This window comes from Prionailurus bengalensis, chromosome A2, assembly GCF_016509475.1.
Source record: "Prionailurus bengalensis isolate Pbe53 chromosome A2, Fcat_Pben_1.1_paternal_pri, whole genome shotgun sequence".
Classification (NCBI taxonomy): Eukaryota; Metazoa; Chordata; class Mammalia; order Carnivora; family Felidae; genus Prionailurus; species Prionailurus bengalensis.
The window spans coordinates 149,717,956-149,745,525 of NC_057348.1; the positions used below are offsets into that span (position 1 = coordinate 149,717,956).

The 27,570-nt window shown below is 42.1% G+C and overlaps 1 long non-coding RNA gene across 1 annotated transcript in view; it reads right to left on the reverse strand.

The window, feature by feature from the left end:
• Nucleotides 1–4,142: 4,142 nt before the first annotated feature.
• The window catches only part of LOC122488307, a 69,542-nt gene continuing 46,114 nt past the window's right edge, over nucleotides 4,143–27,570 (reverse strand). Inside the window, exons 3-5 of the long non-coding RNA XR_006298595.1 lie at nucleotides 16,448–16,541; nucleotides 11,924–12,015; nucleotides 4,143–5,019 (exon numbers count right to left, since the gene is read on the reverse strand). This is a non-coding gene — a long non-coding RNA (uncharacterized LOC122488307). The remainder of the gene's footprint in view (nucleotides 5,020–11,923; nucleotides 12,016–16,447; nucleotides 16,542–27,570) is intronic.

A 27,570-nucleotide genomic window follows, 5' to 3' on the forward strand; every position in this document is an offset into this window, starting at 1 on the left:
TCAGTTAAGCATCTGACTTCGGCTCAGGTCGTGACCTCATGGTTCACGAGTTTGAGCCCCGCATGGGGCTCTGTGCTGACAGCTCAGAGCCTGGAGCCTGCTTTGGAGTCTGGGTCTCCCTCTCTCTCTCTCCCCCTGCCCCACTTGCGTTCTGTCCCTCTTTCTCAAAAAATGAATAAACATTTAAAAAATTAAAAAAAAATAATAATGCATCGATATTTTCTGTAAACCTAAAAGCACGCAAACAATTAAAGCCTATTAATGAATAAAAGAGGAGAAGGCTGAGAAGTCATAGGAGAAGGCTGGGGCTATCATCACATCTGGAAACGGGCCTGCAGGGCCCATCTACTCCTGGAAGCCCAGTGGGTACAGCATCTACAACCTGTGGTACTTTCGGAGAGCCACAGAAGTGTTTTAATCTCTTTCAAACTCAGAAGAAAAACCTGCACATATTAATGAATACACAATCATAAGTTCAGTCTGTATCCCAATGCAGTCATAAGTTACACTTTCAAAAACGTTTATGGAAGAAGGAGTTCATGAAGGCAAAAGTGGCTAGGGCCTCAAGCGTCAAAATGCCACCTCTTCCGAATGGGTGAGACCTAACACCCGGTGAACTTGGGCGTGGGCTTGGGTTGAGTTGGAAAGGACCTAGAGGGTAGATACAGAGCTGCTATGTTAAGAAGAGAGGAGGACTTGGGCAAGTTGTTCCAGATGGAGCCTGGGAAATCAGACTGCCGTTGGAAAAGAATTAAACAGCAAATTAAAAACTGCAAGACAGGAGCTATACTGGGATGGGGGCGGGGGTAGCCAGAATCTCTTCTAATTTGAATAAGAAAATGGGCTCAGAGGCATCGGGGACCAGGGACACAGGGAACAGCTAGTCAGGGGGGCTGGATTCTTGTAGGCAGGGACCACATGAAAGAGAAGAGTCTCGTTCTCAGGCTGTGGGGACGCCAGAGGGAGAGACTCCGTCCTGGCTGGGTAGAGACTGAACAGGCCTGGAAGTCACTTCTGGTGTTTGTGTCTCACAAAGAAGCAGTCAGAAAGGCTTTCCTGGCAGAAAGCCTGTGTGTGCTCTTTATCCCTTACTGATAAGAAGCTATGGCCTTGATTTAGCCCCAGTGATAAGCAATCCAACAACAGAATGTTTTCTTGAGTTACAACATTTTATAAAAATAATATACATCCCCATGGGTATCTTTGGGTGGATGTGTGTTCACATTTCTGGTGGGTATTTACATGGGCGTGGAAGGTTAAGAGTTTGTAAAAATCTTGAATTAAACAGTCCCTGTTCTTGTACCAAAGCTTTCAAAACTAGTAATGCTTGAGAGGAGTGCTTCTTACGCAGAAGCCCTCACTGAAAGCAAAAACCCATCGTTGCCTTTGGTGTCTGCATTTCATCAGTTTCAAAATATCTTGGATTGAGAAATATTATCGCGCGTAGATTGACTTCTTTGCATTATGGCCTAATGCAGTAGTCCTACAGCTCCGGCGTAAGAATCACCTCGGTGCAGGGTTTGGGGGCGGTTTGTGAACAGGATAGACTCCCAAAGACCACTCCCCCCTTCCCCAACCAATTCTGGTTTAGTAGATGCAGAAATCTGCATTGTAAACAGGTATCTGAGCTGGTTTGGGTGTCTGCTCATGGTAGACGGTACTATAAGAAACATCTACATGGTGCTTAGGGTATACTCTCTAGTCTAGAGAAGAGTTTCTCAACCTTGGAGCTATGGAATCCCCAGGGAGCTTTTTTACAAGGCCCGTGTCTTATCCTTGGACTCCCCGATTCCACTCCCATGTAAATACCCACCAGAAATGTGAACATACATTCACCAAAAAATCTGTAGGAGAATGTATAAAGGAACACTGCTTCATAATAGCCCCACGCTGGAAAGATCCCTAAGGCTTGCTCATCAATAGTTGACTAAAAATATTATAGTCTTTTCATACAGTGGAATGCTATACATTCCTACAGCAGTAGGAATTAAAAAAAAAAAACAACAAACAACAACTACAACTGCGTTCAGGAACGCGGATGGGCCTTACAAGACTACTCCTCCGCGAAAGGAGCCAGACACGAAAGAATGCACGATGTATGGTTCCATGAAAACATTGAAATAAAGCTCAAAACCAGGCACAACTGCTCGGTGGTGTTAGCAGTCAGGAGACTGAGTTTTCTTAAGGGTCTGGGGAGTGACCAGGAAGGGGCACGAGGGGGCTCCTCTGTCTGGAGTGTTGGGTTTCTCCTCCCGGGTGTGGTTAGGCGGGAGAGCTCCCTGAAATTCATCAACCTATGCCTGGGTTCTGAGCCCTCGTCTGGGTGTATGTTACGCTTTAACAAAACATCAACTTGAGACTAAAAAAGAAAAAAAAAAGTCAGCATTTGGACCCTAGCCCAGTCCAAATAAATCCGAATCTCTTGTGTGAGTGTGAGTGGGGGTAGGTGGGAGGTCCCCGGCTAACACAGTCAACAGTTTCCCCGCGATGCTGATGTGCAGCTAAGGCTGGGAACCACTGCTCTAGAAAACGCCCAGTCTGCTCCATCACAGCTCTTTCCCTGATTGGTTATGTGACGTTGAGGTGATCAGCTGCCTCAGTTTGCCCCGGACTGACCTGAACAATTTATCTAACCGCTCTGAGCTTCCTCATCTCCAGTGTGAGATTAATGATGTCTACTGAGAAAAGTTACTTTGGATGTTAAAATGGGTAAATCGCAAGAAAGCACTTAGCATGACACCTGACGTCACCCTTTTCATCCCTCCTTCCCCAGTGTGTTTCCTCTTCTGCCCTGTCTCACAGACTGATCCTTGTGCCTCACACTCCCTCAGGGGACCCTCTGCTCTTTGGACTGTCTTCCTCCTTGAGAACAAAGGGTGGCTTCATGTGTATCAAAACGGAGACTGCCAGCAGGATGTGGTGGTGAATGCACAGCATGGAGCTCCAGGTAGAGCACGGCTACTAGAAGTTATGTGCTTCATGTGTGTAACAGGGCACTTTCAGTCGGTTAAAAACACATGCACACTTGGGGCGCCTGGGTGGCTCAGTCCGCTGAACGTCCGACTTCGGCTCAGGTCATGTTTTTGCAGTTTGTGAGTTCAAGACCCGCGTCAGGCTCTGTGCTGAGCTCAGGGCCTGGAGGCTGCTTGGGATTCTCGCTCTCTGCCCCTCCCCCGCTTGTGCTCTGTCTCCCTCACTCTCAAAAATAAATAAACATTTAAAAAAAAAACACAGGCATGCTTAATACCAGTCAACACTATGAAAGAATGCGCTAAACATGTTAGGATGATGGTCTGAGCATGAGAAGTGAAGGATAATACAGGATAAATACATAAATCCACGCATCAGAGAGAAAGGGCTCCATATGAAGTGATAATGTACATATGCCATGAGTCAGTTCGTGCACCTGACCCCAAATAAATACATGAATGAATATAGAAATTGATATTTAGACATGTCTTTTTTTTTATTTTATTTTTTTAGAGAGAGTGTGTGCACATGCAAGCGGGGGTGGGAGGAGAGGGGCAGAGAGAGGGAGAGAGAGAATCTCAAGCAGGGTCCACGCTTAGTGCAGAATTTGACTTGTGGCTTGATCTCATGACCCTAAGCCAAAGATCATGACCTGAGCCAAAATCAAAGAGTCGGATGCTCAACTGTCTGAGCCACCCAGGCACCCTGAGAAATGTCTATTTTTGAAGGAAACAAAGATAAAAGGTCAGGAATCTGATGTATATTCTTTCGCCCTCTACTTCAGGGACCTCCTTCCTGAGGACCCTCTCTCATGAGAACATGGTTTTCTGGGCAGCAGAAGTGAAGCTTCAAAGCCTTCTCCTGTTCTGGTCATCTTTCCCCCAAACGTTCTTTTCTCTTACACTCTAGATGACTCACTTTCCCTGAATTACAAGTTTGATATGTTATCAGTTTGGAGATTCAGATTGCTGGCCAAAAACCATTGTGAGTCATCAATCCACAACTTTCTCAGCGAAAATAGAATAATCAATGCATGCCTTCTGGAGCGAGGTGCACTGAAATCGGCAGAATAATCAGATTAGACAGTTCTGCCTAAGCATGTCTGGGCTTAATACTGAGATTGGTCCGATCCACAGTAAACATGTTTTCGTTGAGATGAAACTCACATAAACTTTACCATTTTAAAGCATACAGTTTAATGGCATTTGGTCCATTCACCATGTGATGCAACCATCACCTCTAGCTAGTTGCAGACACTTTCACTACCCCAACAGGAAGTCCCCAAACCGTCATTTTGCCTTTTCCTCAGACCCTGCTAACCTGCTCTGTCTCTGGGAATTTACTTCTGGATATTCCACACAAACGGAATTGTACATAATTTTCCTCTTGTGACTGGCTTATTTCACTTAGTACAACGTTGTCAATGTCTCTTGTACCATACATCAAAATGTTCTTCCTTTTCAAGGCTGAATAATATTCCATTGCACACATACACTACCTTTTGTCTATTCATTCGTCCCTTGATGAGCACTGAAGTTGTTTCTACCTCTCTGCTACTGGGAGCTTGGGTGCATGATGCTATGGTTTTTATGAAGTGTATGGGAGAATGTCTACAAAAGGCAACCCCCAAGTTTCCTGATGACGGTGATGCTACCTGCCTTCAAGTAGTGAAATGTCAGCTGGTGTGGGGAACCTGCAGAAGATCTTGCCCCGCTTTGTGACAGGGGGCAAGGGTGGCGAGTGGGCTTCCACGACCCATTTCAAATGAACTCATTTGGACAAAAGTGGGTGACGGGTGGTGGTCACAAAAAGATGCCCGGCTATGGATGGGATGACTGGCAGTTGGACAAGAGGCCGACGAGGGCTCTCTCCGAACCACGTGGGGCATGTTCATCTTGGCGACAGTAGGAAGTATTTCCTCGACAATAAGCTCAAACGTTAAGAAGAAATCAAGGGTGATCCCAAGGACTGTTGAGGACAGTTGAAAGAATTTTGTTGAAAAGTTCGAAGATTCTGTCTTCTCTCTCACGCTGTTCCTTCATCATCCTCCTACCAAAAGAGCAACCACAACAACAACAAATCTCTATAATAAAATGACTGGAATAAAACATTGAAGCAAGAGTGAAAGGCTTGTCCATACACCAGGAATAGTCACTGGAAATGGGAACAAGACAGGATCCTCTTTCACCACCGTGACAAAAGATGAAAAGTACCTAGGGGTAAGCTTAACACACCCTGTGTCAGAACTATATGAGGGAAACTGTTACGTGAGGACATAAAACAATACTTCAGTAAATAAAAAGGCCTATTCTGTTTCTTGTTAGGAAAGCTAGGTGTTAAAAACGCCAAATCTACTAAAATTATAACACAGTTGCATCTAAAATCTCAGTACATTCTTTTGAAACTTGACAAAAATGGTGTTAAAATGTAGCCACAAGAATGAACATGAGAGAATATGTCTTAAAAGTATCCTAAGGGAGTGTGATTGGGCTTTTTGCATATTAAAGCATACTCTAACTGCTATCGCTGAAACAGTGGTTGAGATACAAAAAGATAAAAGGATTAATGGGTAGAGAGTTCATAGTCATCCTGGTATATGTAGGAACTTAATGTATAAAGAGCTGGTTTTTGCCTGCCTAAATGGTAAGAAAAAAAAAAGAATTTTTTTTTTAATATGAAATTTATTGTCAAATTGGTTTCCATACAACACCCAGTGCTCATCCCAACAGGTGCCCTCCTCTGTACCCCTCACCCACTCTTCCCTCCCTTCCACCCCCCATCAACCTTCAGTTTCTTTTTAAGAGTCTCTTATGGTTTGGCTCCCTCCCTCTCTAATTTTTTTTTTCCTTCCCTTCCCCCACGGTCTTCTGTTAAGTTTCTCAGGATCCACATAGGAGTGAAAACATGTGGTATCTGTCTTTCTCTGTAGGACTTATTTCACTTAGCATAACCCTCTCCAGTTCCATCCACGTTGCTACAAAAGGCCATATCTCATTCTTTCTCATTGCCAAGTAGTATTCTGTTGTGTATATAAACCACAATTTCTTTATCCATTCATCAGTTGATGGACAATTAGTCTCTGTCTATAATCTGGCTACTGTTGAAAGTGCTGCTACAAACATTGGGGTACAAGTGCCCCTAGGCATCAGCACCCCTGTATCCCTTGGGTAAATTCCTAGCAGTGCTATTTCTGGGTCATAGGGTAGATCTACTTTTAATTTTTTGAGGAAACTCTACACTGTTTTCCAGAGTGGCTGCACCAGTTTGCATTCCCACCAACCGTGCAAGAGGGTTCCCGTTTCTCCACATCCTCTTCAGCATCTATAGTCTCCTGATTTGTTCATTTTAGCGACTCTGACTGGCGTGAGGTGGTACCTGAGTGTGGTTTTGATTTGTATTTCCCTGATGAGGAACGACATTGAGCATCTTTTCATGTGCCTGTTGGCCATCTGGATGTCTTCTTTAGAGAAGTGTCTATTCATGTTTTCTGCCCATTTCTTCATGGATATTTGTTTTTTGGGTGTGGAGTTTGGTGAGTTCTTTATAGATTTTAGATACTAGCTCTTTGTCCGATATGTCATTTGCAAATATCTTTTCCCATTCCGTCTGTTGCCTTTTAGTTTTGTTGATTGTTTCCTTTGCAGTGCAGAAGCTTTTTATGTTCATGAGGTCCCGATAGTTCATTTTTGCTTTTAATTTCCATTGCTTTTGGGGATGTGTCAAGTAAGAAATTGCTGCGGCTGAGGTCAGAGAGGTTTTTTCCTGCTTTCTCCTCTAGGGTTTTGATGGTTTCCTGTCTCACATTCAGGTCCTTTATCCATTTTGAGTTTACTTTTGTGAATGATGTAAGAAAGTGGTCTAGTTTCATCCTTCTGCATGTTGCTGTCCAGTTCTCCCAGCACCATTTGTTAAAGAGACTGTCTTTTTTCCATTGGATATTCTTTCCTGCTTTGTCAAAGATTAGTTAGCCATACGTTTGTGGGTCCACTTCTGGAGTCTCTATTCTATTCCATTGCTCTGTGTGTCTGTTTTTGTGCCAACACCATGCTGTCTTGATGATTACAGCTTTGTAGTAGAGGCTAAAGTCTGGGATTGTGATGCCTCCTGCTTTGGTCTTCTTCTTCAAGATTGCTTTGGCTATTCTGGGTCTTTTGTGGTTCCATACAAATTTTAGGATGGCTTCTTCTAGCTTCAAGAAGAATGCTGGTGCAATTTTGATTGGGATTGCATTGAATGTGTAGATAGCTTTGGGTAGTACTGACATTTTAACAATATTTATTCTTCCAATCCATGAGCACGGAATGTTTTTCCATTTCTTTGTATCTTTTTCAATGTCCTTCATAAGCTTTCTATGGTTTTCAGCATACAGATATTTTACATCTTTGGTTAGGTTTATTCCTAGGTATTTGATGATTCTTGGTACAATTGCGAATGGGATCAGTTTCTTTATTTGTCTTTCTGTTGCTTCATTATTAGTGTATAAGAATGCAACTGATTTCTGTACACTGATTTTGTATCCTGCGACTTTGCTGAATTCATGTATCAGGTCTAGCAGACTTTTGGTGGAGTCAGTCGGGTTTTCCATATATAATATCATGTCATCTGCAAAACGTGAAAGCTTGACTTCATCTTTGCCAATTTTGATGCCTTTGATTTCCTTTTGTTGTCTGATTGCTGATGCTAGCACTTCCAACACTATGTTAAACAACAGTGGTGAGAGTGGACATCCCTGTCGTGTTCCTGATCTCAGGGGAAAGCTCTCAGTTTTTCCCCATTGAGGATGATGTTAGCTGTGGGCTTTTCATAAATGGCTTTTATGATGTTTAAGTATGTTCCTTCTATCCCGACTTTCTCGAGGGTTTTTATTAAGCAAGGATGCTGAATTTTGTCAAATGCTTTTTCTGCATCGATTGACAGGATCATATGGTTCTTATCTTTTCTTTTATTAATGTGATGTATCACATTGATTGATTTGCGAATGCTGAACCAGCCCTGCAGCCCAGGAATGAATCCCACTTGATCATGGTGAATAATTCTTTTTATATGCTGTTGAATTAGATTTGCTAGTATCTTATTGAGAATTTTTGCATCCATATTCATCAGGGATATTGGCCTGTAGTTTTCTTAAAAAATTTTTTTTAATTTATTTATTTAAATTCAGGTTGGTTAACATATGGTGTAGTAATGGTTTCGAGAGTAGAACCCAGTGATTCATAACTTATGTACAATACCCAGTGCTCATCCCAACAAGTGCCCTCCTTAATGCCCATCACCCATTTAGCCCACTCCCCACTCACCTGCCCTCCAGCAACCCTCAGTTTGTTCTCTGGATTTCAGAATCTTTTATGGTTTGCCTCCCTCTTTCTTTTTATCTTATTTTTCTTTCCCTTCCCCTCTGTTCATCTGTTTTGGTTTTTAAATTCCACAGAGGAGTGAAATCATATGATATTTGTCTTTCTCTGCCTTATTTTGCTTAGCACAACACACTCTAGTTCCATCCATGTTGTTACAAATGGTAAGATTTCACTCTTTTTGAACACCAAGTAATCGTCCATTGTGTGTGTGTGTGTGTGTGTGTGTGTGTGTACACATATATACATATGTATATATATTACATCTTCTTTGTCCAGTCATCAGTCGATGGACATTTGGGCTTTCCATTATTGTTCACAGCGCTGCTATAAACACTGTAGTGCATGTGCTCCTTTAAATCAGCACTTTTGTAGCCTTTGGATAAATACCTAGTAGTGCAATTGCTGGGCCCTAGAAGACCTGTTTGTAACCTTTCATCACTTGACCTTTACCCCTTTGTTTCTCAATTTTCTCCTCTGAAAATGAAACTAATAATTGTATCTGCCTTATAGCACTGTGACAATTGAATTGGGGAATGCCTATAGGCCATACAGCACAGTGTCTAATTATAAACAAAGAGACAAGTGCATGGCTCTGGAGAGATATAGCCTGTATCAAATCTCAGCACCACCATTTACCTTGAAAAAATTGCTTACCATCTCTATTTGTCAGTTCCTCATTTGTGAAGGGGGGGCAATAATAATAGCACTGACCTTATGAGGTTGTTTGAAGAGTAAATGAGAAAATGTGTTAATCTTTTATTAAAAGTTTATTTATTTATTTTGAGAGAGAGAGAGAGAGAGAGAGAGAGAGAGAGAGAGAGAGAGAGAATCCCAAGCAGGCTTCACACTGTCAGCATAGAGCCTGACACAGGGCTCTATCCCAGGAACCGTGAGATCATGACCTGAGCCAAAATCAAGAGTCAGACACTTAACCAACTGAGCCGCTCAGGCACCCCAAGAAATGTGTTAATCTATATAATAGTACGTAGCACAGGGCCTGTTAATAATAGTAATAATCAACCATAAAGAGAATGTGCTGGACTCAGGATCAACCCTCTCCTCATTTGATAATGAAGGCCTTTTTTGTTTGTTTTAAATTAGTTAATTTTTGTCTGGATCATTCTTCCTATGAGGTAAATTCTGAGCCAGATATTCCTCAGCTGATCATGGAACTGGAACTTAACTTTTTTAAACAAAGTTAATTTTTGGTACTATAAAGGAAAAATAATGGCTGGGAACAATGGCTCCTAGTGGATGGTATCCACTTCTGAAAATGTTCTGTTACTCTCCCAGCTCACACTTGCTTTTGCCTTCATTCCACTTTGACTTCCATTTATTTCAGGATTAAAATCCATTATGTTAGGATGTTTCGTCTGGAGGTATCATCTGGGCTTAGGAGTTTAGGGGAGATGTGAGATGTCAAGGTGGGGGGTGGTGCCTGTGTGGGTTGCCCTCTGTATGTTGGCTTCCCCTGAGACGTGGCTCATATGTCTGGTCCTTAGGTGTGACCAGCCCTGCAGTTACCCGAGATGTCCATATCCCCATCAGATCCCTAGGCACTCAACCCCTCTGTAACCTCCCCAGATTGGGCTGCCCTGAATATGATGTGCAGGTTGAAGAGGTACATTTCACAACCTTCACACTCCCAGCTCGGGGACATTTAGAGACTCTCCAGAAGCTTTCTGCCAGGCAGCTTTGCCCTCACGTGAACACAAGAAACTGGTCTGTTCTCTCAAGCACTGAGCTGGGACTCCTGGACACCCCGAGGCTGCCATTGAACCCACTCAGATGGACACCTGCCATCACCGTGACTCTACAGCTTAGGGACCTGGGAGCTTCCCTGACCGGGTGTCTTCTTCCCAACCTCACCCTGGGAAACAGGGCACAGTTCTCTGCTTTGAGACTTCCCGACTCAACTGGGTATCCCCAGATGTTAACAATAATAATCCCCCAAGCGTTGATAAAAATCATCTCGAAATGTGGAAATATGGATGGATTTTATTTTCTTATATAATCTTTCCTGTGCTCTCTAATGATTTTTCTGATGGTTGTCAGAAGGGTTTTGTGTGGGCATGGGTAATTGATAATGGGGATGAAGGAGTGCACTTGTTGTGATGAGCACTGAGTGATGTATGGAAGTGTTGGGTCACTATATTGTACACCTGAAACTAATATTACGCTGCATGTTAACTAGCTGGAATTTATTTTTATTTTTTAATTTTTTTAATTTTTTTTTCAACGTTTTTTATTTATTTTTGGGACAGAGAGAGACAGAGCATGAACGGGGGAGGGGCAGAGAGAGAGGGAGACACAGAATCGGAAACAGGCTCCAGGCTCTGAGCCATCAGCCCAGAGCCCGACGCGGGGCTCGAACTCACGGACCGCAAGATCGTGACCTGGCTGAAGTCGGACGCTTAACCGACTGCGCCACCCAGGCGCCCCTAACTAGCTGGAATTTAAATAAAAACTTAAAAAAAAAAAAAGAAATGCCATTGACTTGCTGACCCCCTGGTGATCTTATATCCCTGGATCATGTATCTGAACCAACTCTGCTATAAATGGCCTGTCCCCTGTTAGATCAGGGCGTAAGTCAAAAAGCAGGAAGAATGAGTATGATGCAGCACTTCCTTTACCCAGTACTGATGTCTCACTCTTGGTTCCTCGAAGCTATGGTCCACCTTCTTTGGGAGACCCTTAGTGAAGGAAGCCCGTCAGAATACCCTTAGGGATCTGAAACAGGACTGTCAGGACCTATCTTATTCACTGGCCACAAGGATTACAGGTTAAAGCTACTCTCTGTCCCAATCTCCAGTTCCCGAGCAGGGAACTAGAGTGGGGTACTAGAAAACAGCAGCTGTGCAGGGCTGGGGGCTGGGGTGGGCTGCAGCATGGGGTCTTGCTCTTCATGACCTGAACTGCAGGTTTTCAGGAGGAGACAATGAAACAGAAAGGCACTGGCCCAGAAAGGAGGCTGAGTCCACGTGTAGCTGCTGAGATGACCAAGCGCCTAGGTCTTCTTACAGTTACGTCCAAGAGAATCATGATTTCTGGCAGCCCCAGAAAGCAATTGCCACATCATCTTTGTCCTCCTTCTGTGCCAAGGGTTCCCCTCCCAGGGGAGCTCTTACATACTGCAATTGCAGGGTTCAACCCTCTGGTTAATCAAAGCACACCTTTGGGTGCCATCTTGGAGAAATGCCCAAGCATGGCCATGCTGGAAGACAGACAGCCCTCATTGAAGAAACAGAAGAATGCATTGTCTGGGGCTCCCCTCCAGCCTGCTTCGGAGAGGTGAGAGGAACACGAGTTCCTGGCTGTCTCACCTCATGTCCAGCTAGGGTGATGACAGTGTGCCATCCCTAACGGCTGGCTTCTTGAGGCTGCTAGAATACAAGTTGGCCAATATCTTCCCCCAGGAAGCCACTCCTTTGGAAGTTAACCCTTGTCTGGTGATTTTGAAACTGAAGGTTGCCTCCAAGTGTATATGGGGTCTGGTTATATGAAGTTAATGTCCCTGATGATAATGGTGGCTTTGGGGATGCGTTAATGACAGATTTTAAATCAATCCAGCAGTTTCTAAAATATAAAAACTTACTTACCCGAGTAGACTGGTTTAGAGGTTTCATTTCAAATCGCAAAGTTCAGAGTTTGTACAAACTACACTTTCTGATGTTTGGACTCTGGAGCATTTCTGGGGTAAAAAAATGGCACACAGATGTGGATGTTGAACGCAGGTTAGGATCTTGAAACCGCATTTAACAGAGCTGAGTGTTCAGGTGCGCATTGCACTAAGCTTTTTGTGCTGCAGTTACAGCCTGGGAAGATCCTTCTCCCCACAGATGATAAAAACAAAGTCCTCAACAGTAAAGTAAGATTCTTGGATGCCTGGGAGGTAGGCTCCATCTTGTTCTATGTGTGCTGGGAGTGAAAACTTGCCTGTAGCTATCCACAAGGGTCTACACTGGTGTGAAGGAGCCTATGTACTTGATGCTATTTAATTCCATCATCATTATCCTCTAATCTAGCTTTTTCAACTCCTTCCTAATCACCTCTGGCTTTTGGGTTCATCTGACAATATGTATATTTTCAAAGGCTGAGGACTGGATCATCAAAGGAGATAGGAATATAATGTACCTCAATATAGAGGATATACACGCTGTTCTGAAACCAGGGGGAAGGATCTGGAACAGAGGGTCTGCCCTGGGGTTGCATGCCTTGGTTGAGTAACCTGGCGTTATGTTACCTGATTTCTCTAAGCCTCAGTTTCTGCCTCTTAAAAAAAAAAAAAAACAAAAAGACAAAAACAACTTTATAAAAATATATCTTTTAGGCTCTGGTAATTTAAAGATTAAGATAGCCAACATCTGTTGAGTGCCAGGAACTTTAATCATGGAGCTTATTTAATTATCTAACTTAATGGGGCAGGTACTATTATCATCCCCATTTATAAAAGAGGAAATTGAGACCTAGAGAGGTGGGTGACTTTTTCAGACCACGTTGCAAAAGTGTGGCAAAGCTGGGATCAGACCCAGGTCTACCTGTCTCCAAAGTCCAACTGTTCGAAGCCCTGCACGTGGTGTTTGGCACACAGGGAATACACATGTTTGCACATCAGGGGACACAAGTGCTTGGTTTCTGAGATCAAGTAATCACCTGTTCCATGTAATTCTTATTCAAAATCGAATTAAGGAGTGAAAGTCTTTTTCTGGTATTTTTTCCCCCTGAAAACATTGTTTCTTTCTCAAATGCTAACAGAGAACAGAGGGAATGAACAAACTGCAAATGACTGGTGACAACACCACCAAGAGTTAACTGCGTCATTTTATCGGCTTGTGGTGTGGGGGCACACGTTCTTATAAATTTGTATTGTGTTTTACTGCTTAAAACCGGATTAGGACTCACCTTTCTGAGGAGCTTAGAATTGGCATGATTTAATTAAATGTAACTTTTCTGTGGGTGGTTTGTTCAAAAGTATTTATCCGGAAGCACGGGCTTTCTTGCTACTTTGAACTTTAGCAGCTAATAGTAAGAACATTTAGAGAGAAAAATTGATTTGATAAGGAAAGCGTGATGAAGCAGAAAAGTGATCATTTCATAACGGCAAGGTTAGCAATCTTGTAAATGTATTTGAAGGGAATTATCTTTGGCAAGTAAGCCATTAAATTTGCTGGCTAGGAATAGAAAGGATGGAGGAAATGATCTGGATTTCTATGGGTGGGTTTTTGAGACTGTTATGAAAGCTCTCTAGGTTGTATACAAAGCAAATCCACCAGCTGTGATAAAGATCTTCAGTATCACCACTGAATTTGCTCGACAAGATATGTCATTTGCAGTTAGGTGCTACGAGCCTAAATTCGCAATAGTAAAATAGCAATGATTTATGTCATTAAGAACCATACTAAATAATAAATTACTGAAAATATATCTCACGAGCAAGACACTATCCATCGAAGTAAAATCAAATAAATAGTCTCATGAAGCCATCAATTTGTCATGCCTTCTGCTATTTTGATTATGTAATTAAATACAAACCCACAGTCAATGTGACAAAATGTCACTGCTATACAAGCCATCAGCTGGGTGAGCCCACATACTAGAAAGATGGTTCAAACTACAAGTTGAAACATGCCGGTTTTTTTTTTTTTCGGACTTACATATTCTTATTTGCCTTAATGACCACACAAGTCATTATCCAACTACCTAGTCTTACATACTTGTTTGATGTATTTACTGAAATAAATTTATTAAGCCTGAATCTTGGAGATGAGATATTAATTTCTCTTTGCTAGTGACAAAATCATAGCCATCAAAACATAAAAAGAAACTCAAATTCTGGTACTTAACTGTAAAAAAAAAAAAGTCAACATATTTCTTCTGCTACCACAAACAACCTTCCATTAGGGAAATGTTTCAGGTTTGATGATTTATTGAGCAACATAGTGGTTTAGGTTCATGGATTCAACTCAATGAATGTTTTATTCCCGGGAATGAAAACTGTGGCAAGACCTACAACAAAGCCTAAAATTTCAGCAGACTCAGACTTTGCATTAAATCTGATAAGAGGGCTCTATGATATATATTACCCAGGTAAAATACGACATCTTCTACCCTTAGGAATTATTCTTTGTGAAATGTGGAGACCAGCACACCTCTAAGGTTGGTTCTGTGAGATTTTTTGCCCTAGTTCTTATGACGATATTCAATGTGGCAATTATGTCATTGTTTTCTGCAAGAAGTACCCCAGTTTCACAGTGCCATGCCCTTGGAATGGATTTCAGAATAACCACTAACTAAAAGATTCGGGGGCATGAAAAGATTTTGATGAACAAAGTCGGTGGGTCCACGATGAAACAGCACTGAACACGTAAGCGATAGATTTTTATGTGGATCCAAGACCAGTTCAATAGAAACCTAACTGACCACCCTGAACCACATGGGAGAAAAAAGTATAAAGGAGTCCACGTGGGTCCTATACCCTCTTACACCTGATCTATGACACACGGAAACTTTTATAGTATCTCATTGCTCAACTCAGGCATGTCGTGGACCTTGTGATCTCATCAATTCTAAACTCCTTTGCCCAGTTTGAAGACCGACATCATCTACCCTAGTGGCCCTCAGCCTTGGCTGTACCTTGAAATCACCGGGGGAGTTTGAAGAAATTCCAGTGCTGAGGCTACATCCCAGACCAATTTGGTAAGAAACTCTGGGAGTGGATCCTGAGATCGGTATATTGTAAAGTCCTCAGGGGATTCCAAATGGCTGTCAGATTTAAGAACCATCGCATGAAGTGTCCCTTGAGCACCTCAAGTTTGTCCCTGCCACAAAGCTCCTGCTTTCTTCCCTCCACCCCTGCTCTTGTTCTTTCTCTCTTTCCTCCAAGTCATTTTTCAAGTCCCAGTTTAAACTCCACCGGAGTCCGCCCTTCCTTCTCTGACCTCCCTGATTCCCAGTGCTATGCTGTCAAGCGACTAGAGACAGCCTCAGCATCTGGCGGACTGATGGATCCCCAGAGGGGAACCCTAGCACTTTAATTGGACTGTGAGAGTCTTGGCAGAAGGAGGTACACGGTATACTTTTATATCCCGACAACTCCTGGACAGGTTCTGGATGCGTAATAAATGCATAATAAATACATGTTGAATCTGGACTGCTGTTAACATATAGGGTATCTTGGGACAATTTCAGAAAAGTATCCTTCACAGGCTAAAAATCATGGGAAGATACCTTTCCTCAAGTTCAATGTAGTTTCTGTACCTGGGAACATGTCTTGGTAAGTGGCTAGTGGCCAGATTGGGGCCCCATTCAATCACTTGGCCCGGTGCCCCTGCCAGGGCACAACCTGCATGACCCTCTCCAGTGGCCCTGATATTATTGCCAGCCAAACCGATGTCAGCGTGGGAGAGGGTGACTCCGGATGCAGACAAGAGGTGCTTCCCCACATGCTGCAGCCTCTTCCAGGGCCAACTCGTGTCACCCAGATGTAGGCAAGAGGAGGGGAGCAAGTATATCGAAGTTTTACCTTTTCCTCCTTGTTTCACTGGGGCTGGTAAAGGGCAGTAGGGCTGAAACCAAGGAGCTTTATGGCACACATGAGCTGGACAACTGGACTGAAATTTCCTTTTCATGCTTCAGCTAACATTGCCATGATGGCTCCTTTACCAGCTTCTCCTGTCCCCAGAGAAGACGAAGACAAGCCAGGGTCCCTGCAGTCTCTCTAGGACTGCTCCAAAGGTGTTCCTTTCTGTGATAGGCCATGGAGGACCTGGTGGACCAGGGGCTGGTGAAAGCCATTGGCATTTCCAACTTCAACCACTTCCAGATTCAAAGGCTCTTGAACAAACCTGGACTGAAATATAAACCAGTGACTGGCCAGGTAAACTGTTTAGGGAAGGGTAAGAGTCCTGCCCTTTTCCTTCTCAAACATTTGGAGCAAGTTCAATGCTGTGTACTCAGTCTTTGGGGAGGGGCGAGACAGGTCTCAGGGTCTGGTTTAGGCAGTCCAGCAGTGGGAAGGGTTTGACCTCTGCTTGGCAGTCTTTTTTTACGTGGGGGGCTCCCTCTGTGCAGCTTGAAATGCAGGCCACCTTCCCTAGTGATGGCAGGTTGGGTGTCATCCTTACCTTATACAGGAGAAACAGATCCAGTAATGTCACTCCAAGCGCATCACTGTCACATGGTGGTATTTGAAGCCATGTGATGGGGTAAATGAGTTTCCTGGAAAGCAAGTTTCCATAGAATAGAGAGGTTAAACAATGCCTTCCTCCAATTTACTTTGTCAACCATAGGTTTCATTCTTAATAGAATGCTTATTAAAGGAAGTGGGAGTAACTTCACCTTAAATCTCTTATAAGCATCCAAGATGAATTTTTTACTCTTGCTAGGTGATCCTTCTAAATGATCTATTAATCTTTCACCAATGCTTTCTGATTATTAGATCCCATTAAAGATATCAAAGATATTTGTCCTTGGGAAGATGGCTTGTGACATTTGATATTGCCAGGTGCCCAGTTTAATGACAATCTGAATCTCTTCTATGGTTTTTAAAGCCAAAACAACAACTCAGTTTTTCAAGAGCATTTCAGTGTCTCAAGCATCAGTTTGCATGGCATGATGTTCCATATCCACCCTGCCCACCCCGGGTATCATAGAGCTGCCTTTCCCCATCTTACAACTGCTTATTTTTGTTAGGGGGCAGCAAAGCAGGAGCTACTTAGAATGACAAGGAATGTCAAATGTCAAATGTGACCTTCCCCGGGATGAAACTACCTCTCCTCCTACCAGCATCATTTCCGATGGAGGCAACAGAGGGGTGGGCTCACGAGTGAGAGTCCACATCCCAGCTCCACCATTTATTTCTTAGCCGTGTCACCTTCGGTAGATTTCCTGTTTCCCAAGTTGGTTTCTTTATCCACAAATTTGGGATGATTGTACTAAGTGCAGCTAACATCTACTGCGTGTTCGCTCAGAAAGGGGTAGGCATCCTAAGCTCTTTGCATGTATTATTAACTCACCCAATGCTCACAGCATCCCCCAAACCATTCTCTTGTTCTCTACTCACACGGTTGTGAGAATAAGTGGGGGTGATACTGGGAGGGCGCTCAGCTCCATGCTGGGCACCAAGCTTATTATTAGCTATCCATTAGGGTTTATTCTGGTGCCCCGATCCCTGCTTCCTGCCCTCCTTCCTAGCACACCATTTGGGGCAGTTGGATGGAAGGTCAAGGCAGGGCCCTTTCTTGTGTCCTTACAGCATCTTGTGGGGAGGGCTCTGAGGGAGCACAAAACCATAGGGCACACCACAGGAGAATGCCTTCTCAACTAGTTAATGCTCACATACTCTCCTTTGGCCTTGTTTTCTCTGCAGGTTGTCTCATTTGGAGGATTACCCCTTCCAGAATCCAGAATCAGAATAAGAAAGCTGAATCTCCTGATAAGATGACCCCACAGATTCTCTCTCTTCACTTTATTGAAGTGTAACTCTTTCTGCCAGAGTCTGACTTTTGCCAAACTTGTCTGAAATCATACTGACACTGGCCTCATAGGCCAGGATCTAGGCGGTGTTGTATCGAGATTGGTATGCTCAACCAGGAGTAGATTATCACAGGGAGACCTGAATTAGATAAGCAAATTACAGGGTGTCCTCTTTTGCTACCCCCACTCACTTGATCTGACGATCATCACAGGGGAACTCTGCTAACACTGAGGATCCAAAGATAAAAAGAACAAAGAATGATAATAATAACCAAAATGGATTGAGAGATTGCTATGCGCCAGCACTATTCAAAGTGCTTTTTGTATCTGTTCTCATTGAATCTTGCAACCACCACACTTCTGCAGAAAAGCAAATGCAAGGATGGAGAGGCCAAGGGACTTGCTCAAGGGCATCCGTGTTGTGAGTTGCTGAACCAAGTGTCAAAGACAAAAAGACTGGGAGAGCTCACCGTGATTGGTTATCCTCTCCCTCCCAAGCTTCTGGAACCTTCCCTCTTTGCCCTTCCTTCTTCTTCCTTCCTCATCCTCCTACTCTGCCTTTAACATGACCTCATGCCCAAGAGTCAACCCTGGTGATTGGCAGAGCCTGTAAGACCCACCCACTTGCCACCCTCCTTTGAAGAAGAGCCATGGCGAATCATCAGGAGTGAGGTTGGAAAGGGAGGTGAGTCTAAACAAGGAGAATGTTCCTTATTCCATTAACCTAGAACATTTCTTTTTTTTCTACAATAATTTCTTCTTTGAAGTATTCCAATTATGCAGAAATGCAAGAGACTACTATAATGAGCATCTGGCCACCTACTTTGTACATTTAACAGATGCTGACATTTTGCCATATTGGCTTCAAACTTTAAAAAAAATTATCAATGAAATAAGTGGTTACCAATACAGTTGAGGGCCACTCTGTACCCTCCCCTCCCCATTCTCTGGACTCCCTTTCCAGGAAGAAGGTCTTGCGCATCCACAGGTTGGTGAGGCGCCTGCCCCCTTTTCTGCCACTCACTTGCCTGCTTGCTCCCAACCATTACCCTCCTCTATTCTCAATGGGAGGGAGAAGGGGAGTCCACGGACTACATTTCCCAGGATTCCCAGCCACTTCCGCTGGGTTTGGTCAATGGGAGGTACAGTCAGGCGATTGGAGGGCAGGAGGAAGAGAGAAGCCAGGTGTTTCTCCCTCTCTCTCAGCCTTGAGTGGCATCTCCAAATGCAGTTACATTTCCTGTGTGGTCCCAGCTCTTGCCAGACAGCCTCCACTTGAATTTCTCTCTCTCTTACCAGGGGACATGGCTTCTGGGATTAGAAGTATCACTTCCTCCTAGGTGCTCCATCTAGGACCATAGTTCTTTCCTGCTGCTGTTAACCCCTGAGTCACCTCACTGGCTCTTCTCCCTTCTCATATCCCAGCTCTTCCATCACCTGGGTAACCAAGTCTTTGAATTAAATATCCAATGTTCAACAATCTTAGAGTACATTCTGTTCTCCCAGCTGGACCCTGACTGATACACTTCCCATCCATGTTTTTATATTTTTACTATTTATCTACACATCCATAAATAATCTATGGGAGTGGTTTTTTTGTGTGTGTGCTTTCAAAATGTTATAATTTTTTTCCTTCATGTGATTATGATTTCCTTGATTAAAAAGCTTGGATTATAAGATAAAAATATTTCTATTAATAAATTACATGACATTTTTGTTTCACTTAAATTTAACAAACCAGAGGTAAATAAATAAGCTAATATAGAGAAAGGCTGTATTCTACAAAAACAACTTCTTATTTATTGCTGATTTTATTTTATACATTTGCATCTCAAGGAACGAGAACTTTGCCAACCTTGGGGTCCCTAATATCACAGTTCTAACAGATACAATGAATCCATCCTAAAATTTGTTCACTGTTTTTGAATTGCTGGGAATAAAGCCACTCTAGGCATCAACTGAATCTGCATCCACCGTCATAGAGAGTCTAAGGTATACATTACAGGGGTGTGTTAAGTGAACGCTTTCTACTCCATGAGTGTGTAGGAAACTTGCTTTATCTTATGGAGAGAGAGAAGGGGAGTAGCTGGGGAGGAAGGGATCCAAGGCAGGATGTGGAAAAGAAGGGAGCTTATCATGGAAAGTTGTGGGCCCTCGTGTCCCTAGTACGTCTCTTCCACCCATTGTCCTGGATTGGTCTGGAAAACAGAGTACTAGCTAACCTGGAGATCCAGGAGTCACTGCTGCTGTCCTGCAGGTCCCAAGAAGTCTTGGGACTTGATTTGACCCCTCAGTATGTAAGTGAGATCTAGCAAATGCCCACCAGCAGATGTCAAACTACGGCTGGGACCTGGAGGGATTGGAATTGCTCAGCCAGATGCCATAATGCCCAACTGCCCAGGCCTGCTTTAGTCAATCATTAAACCTACAGTAATTGCATTTCATGTAATTAAATTTTTGGACCCTACCTATTGCATTATTGTGGGATTTCACTGTACATTATAGAGCAAAAGCAGTACCAATATAGAGCAAAAGCAGTACCATAATTTTCAGTAAAATTTGAAAAGACTCTTTTAGTGAACATTATTGGAAATAAATATTTCTTTGGCTTTAATATTGAGTATGCATGACTATAAAAATACAAAATTTGGACATAAAAACTATGCAAAAATAATGGGCAGTAAAGAATCTTGGAAAAAACCATTTACCATGAATGTGACAGAAAATGGATTCATGGTTTTCTTATGATTAAAAAGCTTTTTCAGATCGGTAAGAAAAATTTAAGAGAAAGCAAAGTTGATACATGAAACCTGGCCAGTGAAGCATGTGAAAAGTTGTTCACACTAGTACCCAAAAATGCAAATTAAAACAAGCTATTTTCACTATCAAATCAACAAAGTTTAAAATAAAAGAGAAATCTATCTAGAAAGATAGAAATGTAAATAGTTTTTTTTCCTATGTAGTCACAAGCAAATTTTGTTCTTGTTATTTCACATAATTTTCAAGTTTTTTACAATGGGAAATTCATTTTTACAATCAAAGAAGTATTAAGCCTTTTAAAAAATAACAAATAAGGATCCAACTCAATTAAATATTTCATACACCTACACTGTTACTTGAAATTATTTTCATTCAATTGGCCTTTCAACTTTAGAAAACAAATATTCTGAATGTACTACACAGTGGAATTTGATTACATTTTACTTTTAAATTCTACCCAGCTTGTTGCTCCTCATTTGTTGTCAGTAGGGTAAATGTTTTCCCAGAAATTTCAGGGAAGGGCTTAACCCTTCAACTTGATAGTGCTGCCTACAGGCACTTTCATTGTTTCTTTTAAAAAAAAATTTTTTTAATGTTTATTTTTGAGACAGAGAGAGACAGAGCATGAACGGGGGAGGGGCAGAGAGAGAGGGAGACACAGAATCGGAAGCAGGCTCCAGGCTCTGAGCCATCAGCCCAGAGCCCGACGCAGGGCTCGAACTCACGGACCGCGAGATCGTGACCTGAGCTGAAGTCGGCGCTTAACCGACTGAGCCACCCAGGCGCCCCCACTTTTATTGTTTCAAAAAGGTCAGCCCTCGGGTAAGTTGGGGAGTATTGGTGGGGACCAAGAAGAAGAACTTGACCATCATTAAAATATAACACAAAACAGGTAGTTTGGGGTTACCACTGTGTTTGTGCCCCAGGACCTTTGCCATTGTTATTCTGGTTGCCTGGGATGTGCCACCCTCATATATGGGAGTGTTTCTCTGCCTGATATTCTTCTGGTCTTTGCTCACTAACCATCTTCTCAGGCCTCAGTGAGGACTTCCTTCACCGCCCTGTTTAAAATTAATCCATCTCCTGTGGTAATCTCTTTCCTTTCTTTGTTTTCTTTTCCACCATACGATATATATATAATTTATAGTTTGTTGGCTTGCTTGCTCTGTTTCTACCCAAAAGAATGTAAGCTCTATGAGAGCAGGACTTCTGGTCTGTTTTGTTTGTTGCTGTATTCTCTGTTCCTCAATCCTATATTTTGAATAAATGGACGAATGGATGGGTAGGTGGGTGGGTAGGCGGATGCAAGGTGTGCTTATTGTTATTTTACACATGAGAAAACTGGAACCAAGCCTCTTCATTCTTACACTTCCTGGCGCCTACCCACATAATCTGAAATGATTCTATGAGTGACTCAACAACTAATTATATATTTTTTTTATTTGAGAGAGAGAGAGAGTAAGGTGCATAAGTGGGGGACAAGGGCAGAGAGAGAGAGAGAGAGAGAGAGAATCGTAAGCAGGCTCCAGGCTTAGTGCAGAGCCTGACACAGGGCTCTATCCCATGACCGCAAGATCATGACCAAAGCCAAGATCAAGAGTTGGTCGCTCAACCGACTGAGCCACCCAGGCACCCCTACAACTAATTAGAAACTTCAGGGGCTATATGACATTCTTAAACTGGAATTGAACTGACCATTTTGGAGTCAGGGGTGATACATGGAGAATGTCAGTTAACTCATGATCAATTTTTTACTCCTGTCCTCACTTGGGTATAATTGTAAGGGCTAAAATAACCATTGAAAAGCAATTCGTATTCTCCTCCTTCAGTTCTGTTTGATTCCATACCAGAAACAAGTGAATTCCTTTTATTAGCAATTCCTTCCTAAATGTGATTTGAACAGGGCTTGGTGATAAGCCACAGTCCCAGGATCTTTTCTACCAGGGCACATCTTCAGAAGGCCAGGCCAGGGAGGCAGTGAGTGGAGGAGAATGGCCGTGGTCCTATTCTCCATGAGTCAAGTGATGCTAGCAGCTCAGGAAAGCAGCAGGGCCAATCACAGCCTATTTGTCAGCCTTCCAGGGGTCTTAAGCTGTCATAATTGGAAAAACTGTATTCCACTGCCTCAACCTTGGACGAATCCTGGAAATTAAGGAAAGATAGTGGCTGTCTCATATTGATTGATAAGTGGAATTCATAACCCTTGCTATCTTCCTATGAACAGAAATATTCTGATTTTTCCAGTTTTGATTTCTTCCTTAGTGCCTGTTCTAATTTTCCCAGGGTGGGTGTAACAAATTACCACAAAGTTGGTGCCTTAAAACAGCATGAACTTATTCTCTCACAGTCCTGTAAGTCCAAAATCAAGGCCATACTCCTTTTGACAGCTCTAGGGGAGAATCCTTCCCTACCTTTTCTAGCTTCTGGTAGTTGCTAGCAATGCTTGAGGCTCCTTTGCTTATCGGAAAGGGGATAGGATTCCAATGTCAGCCTCTGCTTATATAACCTTCTTATAAAGACACTAGTCATTGGATTTATGGCCCAATGTACTCCAGTATTACCTCATCTTAACTTATTATATCTGCAAAGACCTCATGGTCAAATAAGGCCACATTCTGAGGCCCTGGGTGGACACAGACTTTTGAAGGACACTATTCAACTCAGTACACTGTCAACTCAGCGTCAGTTACCATGACCATAGTTGAAGGCCCAATACTTGTGAGAATGTATTTATGGACTTTCTTGAACAGGACTTCCCTTTAGCATTAGTTTGTTACCCAAATAGCTAAAAGAGCATCTGAACATCATCTGAATCATATTTAGGCCCATTTTTTCCCAACAGCCTGTTTGCTTCTGTATATATCCATTCTCTCCACTTTCTGCCTGTATTACCTTATCCAAGGCGAAGCATTTTCAGCTGTGTTTGCAAATGTTGGCAGCTTCCCTGGCACCATGCCTTTGCATTTGCCAGTGTCTGTTCTCTGACATGAGAATTGCGCCTTAGGAAAACAGACACCTGTTGCCTCTGCAGAAGACCCCAAATTGCCTGACATGACTGAAGAAGTTTCCGGATCTTTATCCATCTGGCCTACGGGTATTTTCCTCTTCAGATCCAGGCCCAGCAGGGGCCAAGATAACACACTTAACGTGATCACAAATGAACTTAACAATTTCCTTGGGGTCACTAGCCATTATCTATCTTAAGGTAGATGTAGAAGGCAGAATTAAGACAGCCTTCAATGACCCTCACTCTTGTATAATCTCCTTCCCTGGAGTGTGGAGCTTATGCATATGATAAGATAGTACCCAAATATTGATGTGATATTGTATGGTACAGGGTATTTTACAGATGTAACTAAGGTCCCAAATCAGCTGACCTTATGACGGAGATCGCTGGGGTGGGCCTGACCTAATCATGTGAATCCTTACTTGTGTTACTTCTGCTTATTAGACAATCCGTTGCACTGAAAATGACAGAGAAGAAAGGAAATATAGGGCAAACCATCGTTCCTTTTCTTTTCAGTACATCCTCAATCATCTGTAAGCCAAATGTAGAACCAAATGTGGGAAAATGCATGCATATCCAGAAATGAAATAAAAACAATTGAGTTAGTTTTATGCAATCTTTCTACTATTGTGGTAAGAATGACATATATGCATGTGTATGAGCTCCAAAATATAGCTGTGTAACGTTGATGATTTTGCATATGAGTTAAATGCTCTCCTATTTGCATTTGAAACTGATATTGCAGAATATAAAGATAAATAGTAAAATTCATGCTAATAATTTTCAACTTAAAATTTTCTTTACTTAAAATGACATTAAATAGCAAATTAAAAAACACTATGGTGGAGAGAGACTATGAGCAAAAATTAAAAGCTTTATATTTTAGTACCTTTAATAGCATTTTTTTCCTCCCAGGGGATAAGGGCTCTGCATTTTCATTTTCCATTTAGTTCTGCAAATTATGTAGTCATCCATGGACTCAGATTTCTTGTTTTAAGCAGTTACAACTACAGAAAGACACAAAACTAGAATGAACTCTGTGGAATTGGATTAGGGTTGGTGTGAACTCATGAGTTTCTATATGGATGGGGTGGCATAGAAGTAGAGATGTAAATATCCATATAGCTATAGATATGTATGTACTATTCTCCATTAAAAGAAACCAGGTTACTTGGAAAGCTAGATGACTCCAGGATTGAATCAGGGAACAGATTTTTCCACCGGGAAGTGAGGGAGTGCTCAGTGAATGATGGGCTTCTGCCTAAAGGCACAGAGACCAGCTCAATTAGAGCATAAAATTAATAATGACACTAATGGATTATGACCCATTGAATAAAAGAGGAATTCATGGAACCACTCTGAAATGAATAAATAAGGACAGAAAACTCTCCCTCACCGTATATTGTCAACTAATATGCAGGAGAAATAATGGAATCAGAGGACCATGATTTTAACCACCATATTAATAATTAACCCATCCAAGAAACATCAATTGATACTTAAACTAATAAGTGGGTAAACATTTGATAAGGGATAAGATATTTGTCTAGTCTTAAAGTACCTCTTTACAAAATGCTTATTAATTGCTATTATGTACTAAATGTGTCTCCCCAAATTCATATGTTGAAATTCTAACCCCCCAATGTGATGGTATTAGGAGGTGGGACCTTTGGGAGGTAATTAAATCATGAAGGTAGAAGCTTTATGAATAGGTCCTCATAAGAAGGGCCTCATAAGAAGTATATTAACATATACTTGAAAGCTCGAAACACACCCACTTATGATCTCACAGTTCTATAAGTCAGTAGTGTGGGTGGCTTCAATGGGGTTCTCTTCTCTGAGTCCACCAAGATTGAAATCAAGCTGTCAGCCAGGCTAGACTCTTACCTGGAGTCCTCTGGGGAGGAATCTACCCTCTAAGCTGGTTCAGGTTGACAGGACTCCACTTCCTTTATTTCTTTGTTAATTTTTTAATGTTTACTTATTTTTGAGAGAGAGACAGAGCACAAGCAGGGGGAGGGGCAGGACTCTGTTTCTGGAAGCTGTAAGACCAAGTCCCTATTTCCTTGTTGGCTGTCAGCTAGGGTCCAGGAAAAGCCCCCTGAACCTACAGGCTGATCTTGGGTCTTTGCCTTGGGTCTTCTTCATCTCCTTGAGGTAGACCTTCCTAGAGTTGAATCCCTGTGACACTTCAAATCTCTCTGACCTCTGCCTCTGTTAACAGTCAGTGAAAACTCTACTTTTAAAGTACTGATATGATTGTGTCCACTAGATAATCTCCCTTTTGCCATATCATGATCATAAGAGTAACACCACCAGCCAAAGTCATAGAGCCATCCTAAGTTTCTGCCTATTAGCCCACCTTAATCAAGGGCTCAATTTAATATTACCAGTAATATGACAAATCGAAATTGTATACCAATAGGATGCAATGAGAAGAACTCAGCATCACATCTGTGATATTCCTGCCAAAGTATAATTTAAATACAAACTTGAAAAACATCAAACAATCCCATCATAAGACACATTTGACGAAATTAGTGGTCTGTAATCTTCAAAATGGTCAAAGTCATGAAAGTGAGAAAAAAATTGGGGGAACTGATTGAGATCAAGAAACACAAAAATACACAAGAAACAAATGTGATGTGTGACTCTGAACTGGATTCTTTTGCTATAAAGACATTATTGGGACAACTGCTAAACCTTGGATGGCGTCTAAAATTAAGTGCCATCAATGAATTACAGTTAATGTTCTCGTTTTGAGGGTTGCAATGTAATTATACGGGAAGTCCTTGTATGTAAGAATTGCACACTAAAGTATTCAAGGGCGATGGAGCATCATGTCAGCAAATCACTCAGAAAGAAAAGCTCTTCCTACTATTTCTGAAGTTATTATTTAAATCATTTCAAAAGAAAAAAAAGGAAATCATTACTTAGTCAAGACAACAAGAAAAACAGGCTAGATTCCCAATAGAATTTAAAATAAATGATTTTAAAATAAATTCTTCTTTCTTTTTAAATTTTTTTAAATGTTTACTTATCTTTGAGAAAGAGAGAGAGAGAGAGAGAGAGACAGAGCACAAGTGGGGGGGTGCAGAGAGAGAGAGGGAGACACAGAATCTAAAGCAGCTCTCTGAGCTATCAGCACAGAGCCTGATGCGGGGCTCAAACCCACAAAGTCTGAGATCAAGACCTGAGCTGAAATCAAGACGCCCAACCAACTGAGCCACCCAGGTGCCCCTTGTTTTGAGTATACAAGAAATTAAATGAAAACCAAAGAAAAGGATTTGTTCCCTTTAGGATGTCAGTTTGTAAAAATGGAGAATTTGCTAACTGGAAGAAAGTGGAATTGAATCAGAGTGAGTTAGAAAACTGGTCTGAGTAGTTGTCAGACTAATGATGTATCACAATGGAAAAGCTGAAGCTCAGAGGGACAGAAAAATAGAGTATTTGTTTCTCCAGTGTGTTGGGAAAGTAATTCACATTTTTTATAATACAATTGACTCCTGACCAAGCCAGGTTTGGACAGTGTGGGTCCACTTACACATGGGTTTTTTACAGTACGGCCTTGTAAATGTATTTTCTCTTCCTTATGGTTTTCCTAAGAACATTTTCTTTCCTCTGGCTTGCTTTGTTAGAATACGCTATATAATACACATAACATGTGAAATATGTGTTAATTGACTGATTATGTTACCAGTAAGGCTTCCCATCAACAGTAGTTAAATTTTTGAAAAGTCAAAAGCTGTATGTGGATTTTCAGCTGCTCGGGGCAGAGGGTGGGGGGTCGATGCCCCTAACCCCTGCACAACTGTCTAGGGGTCAACTGTATACAGAAGTACAAGAGTTTTGTCAGGGTCCCAGACCACTCCTTGTGGTTACAGAAAGAATGGCCTCCCTTTATAAAGCAATAAGCAGGGTTTATGCTAGTTATGTTTAAAATAATTAATATTGATGGATTATTTTTACACATTTCTCCTAGAATTCAGCATTTAATAAATACAT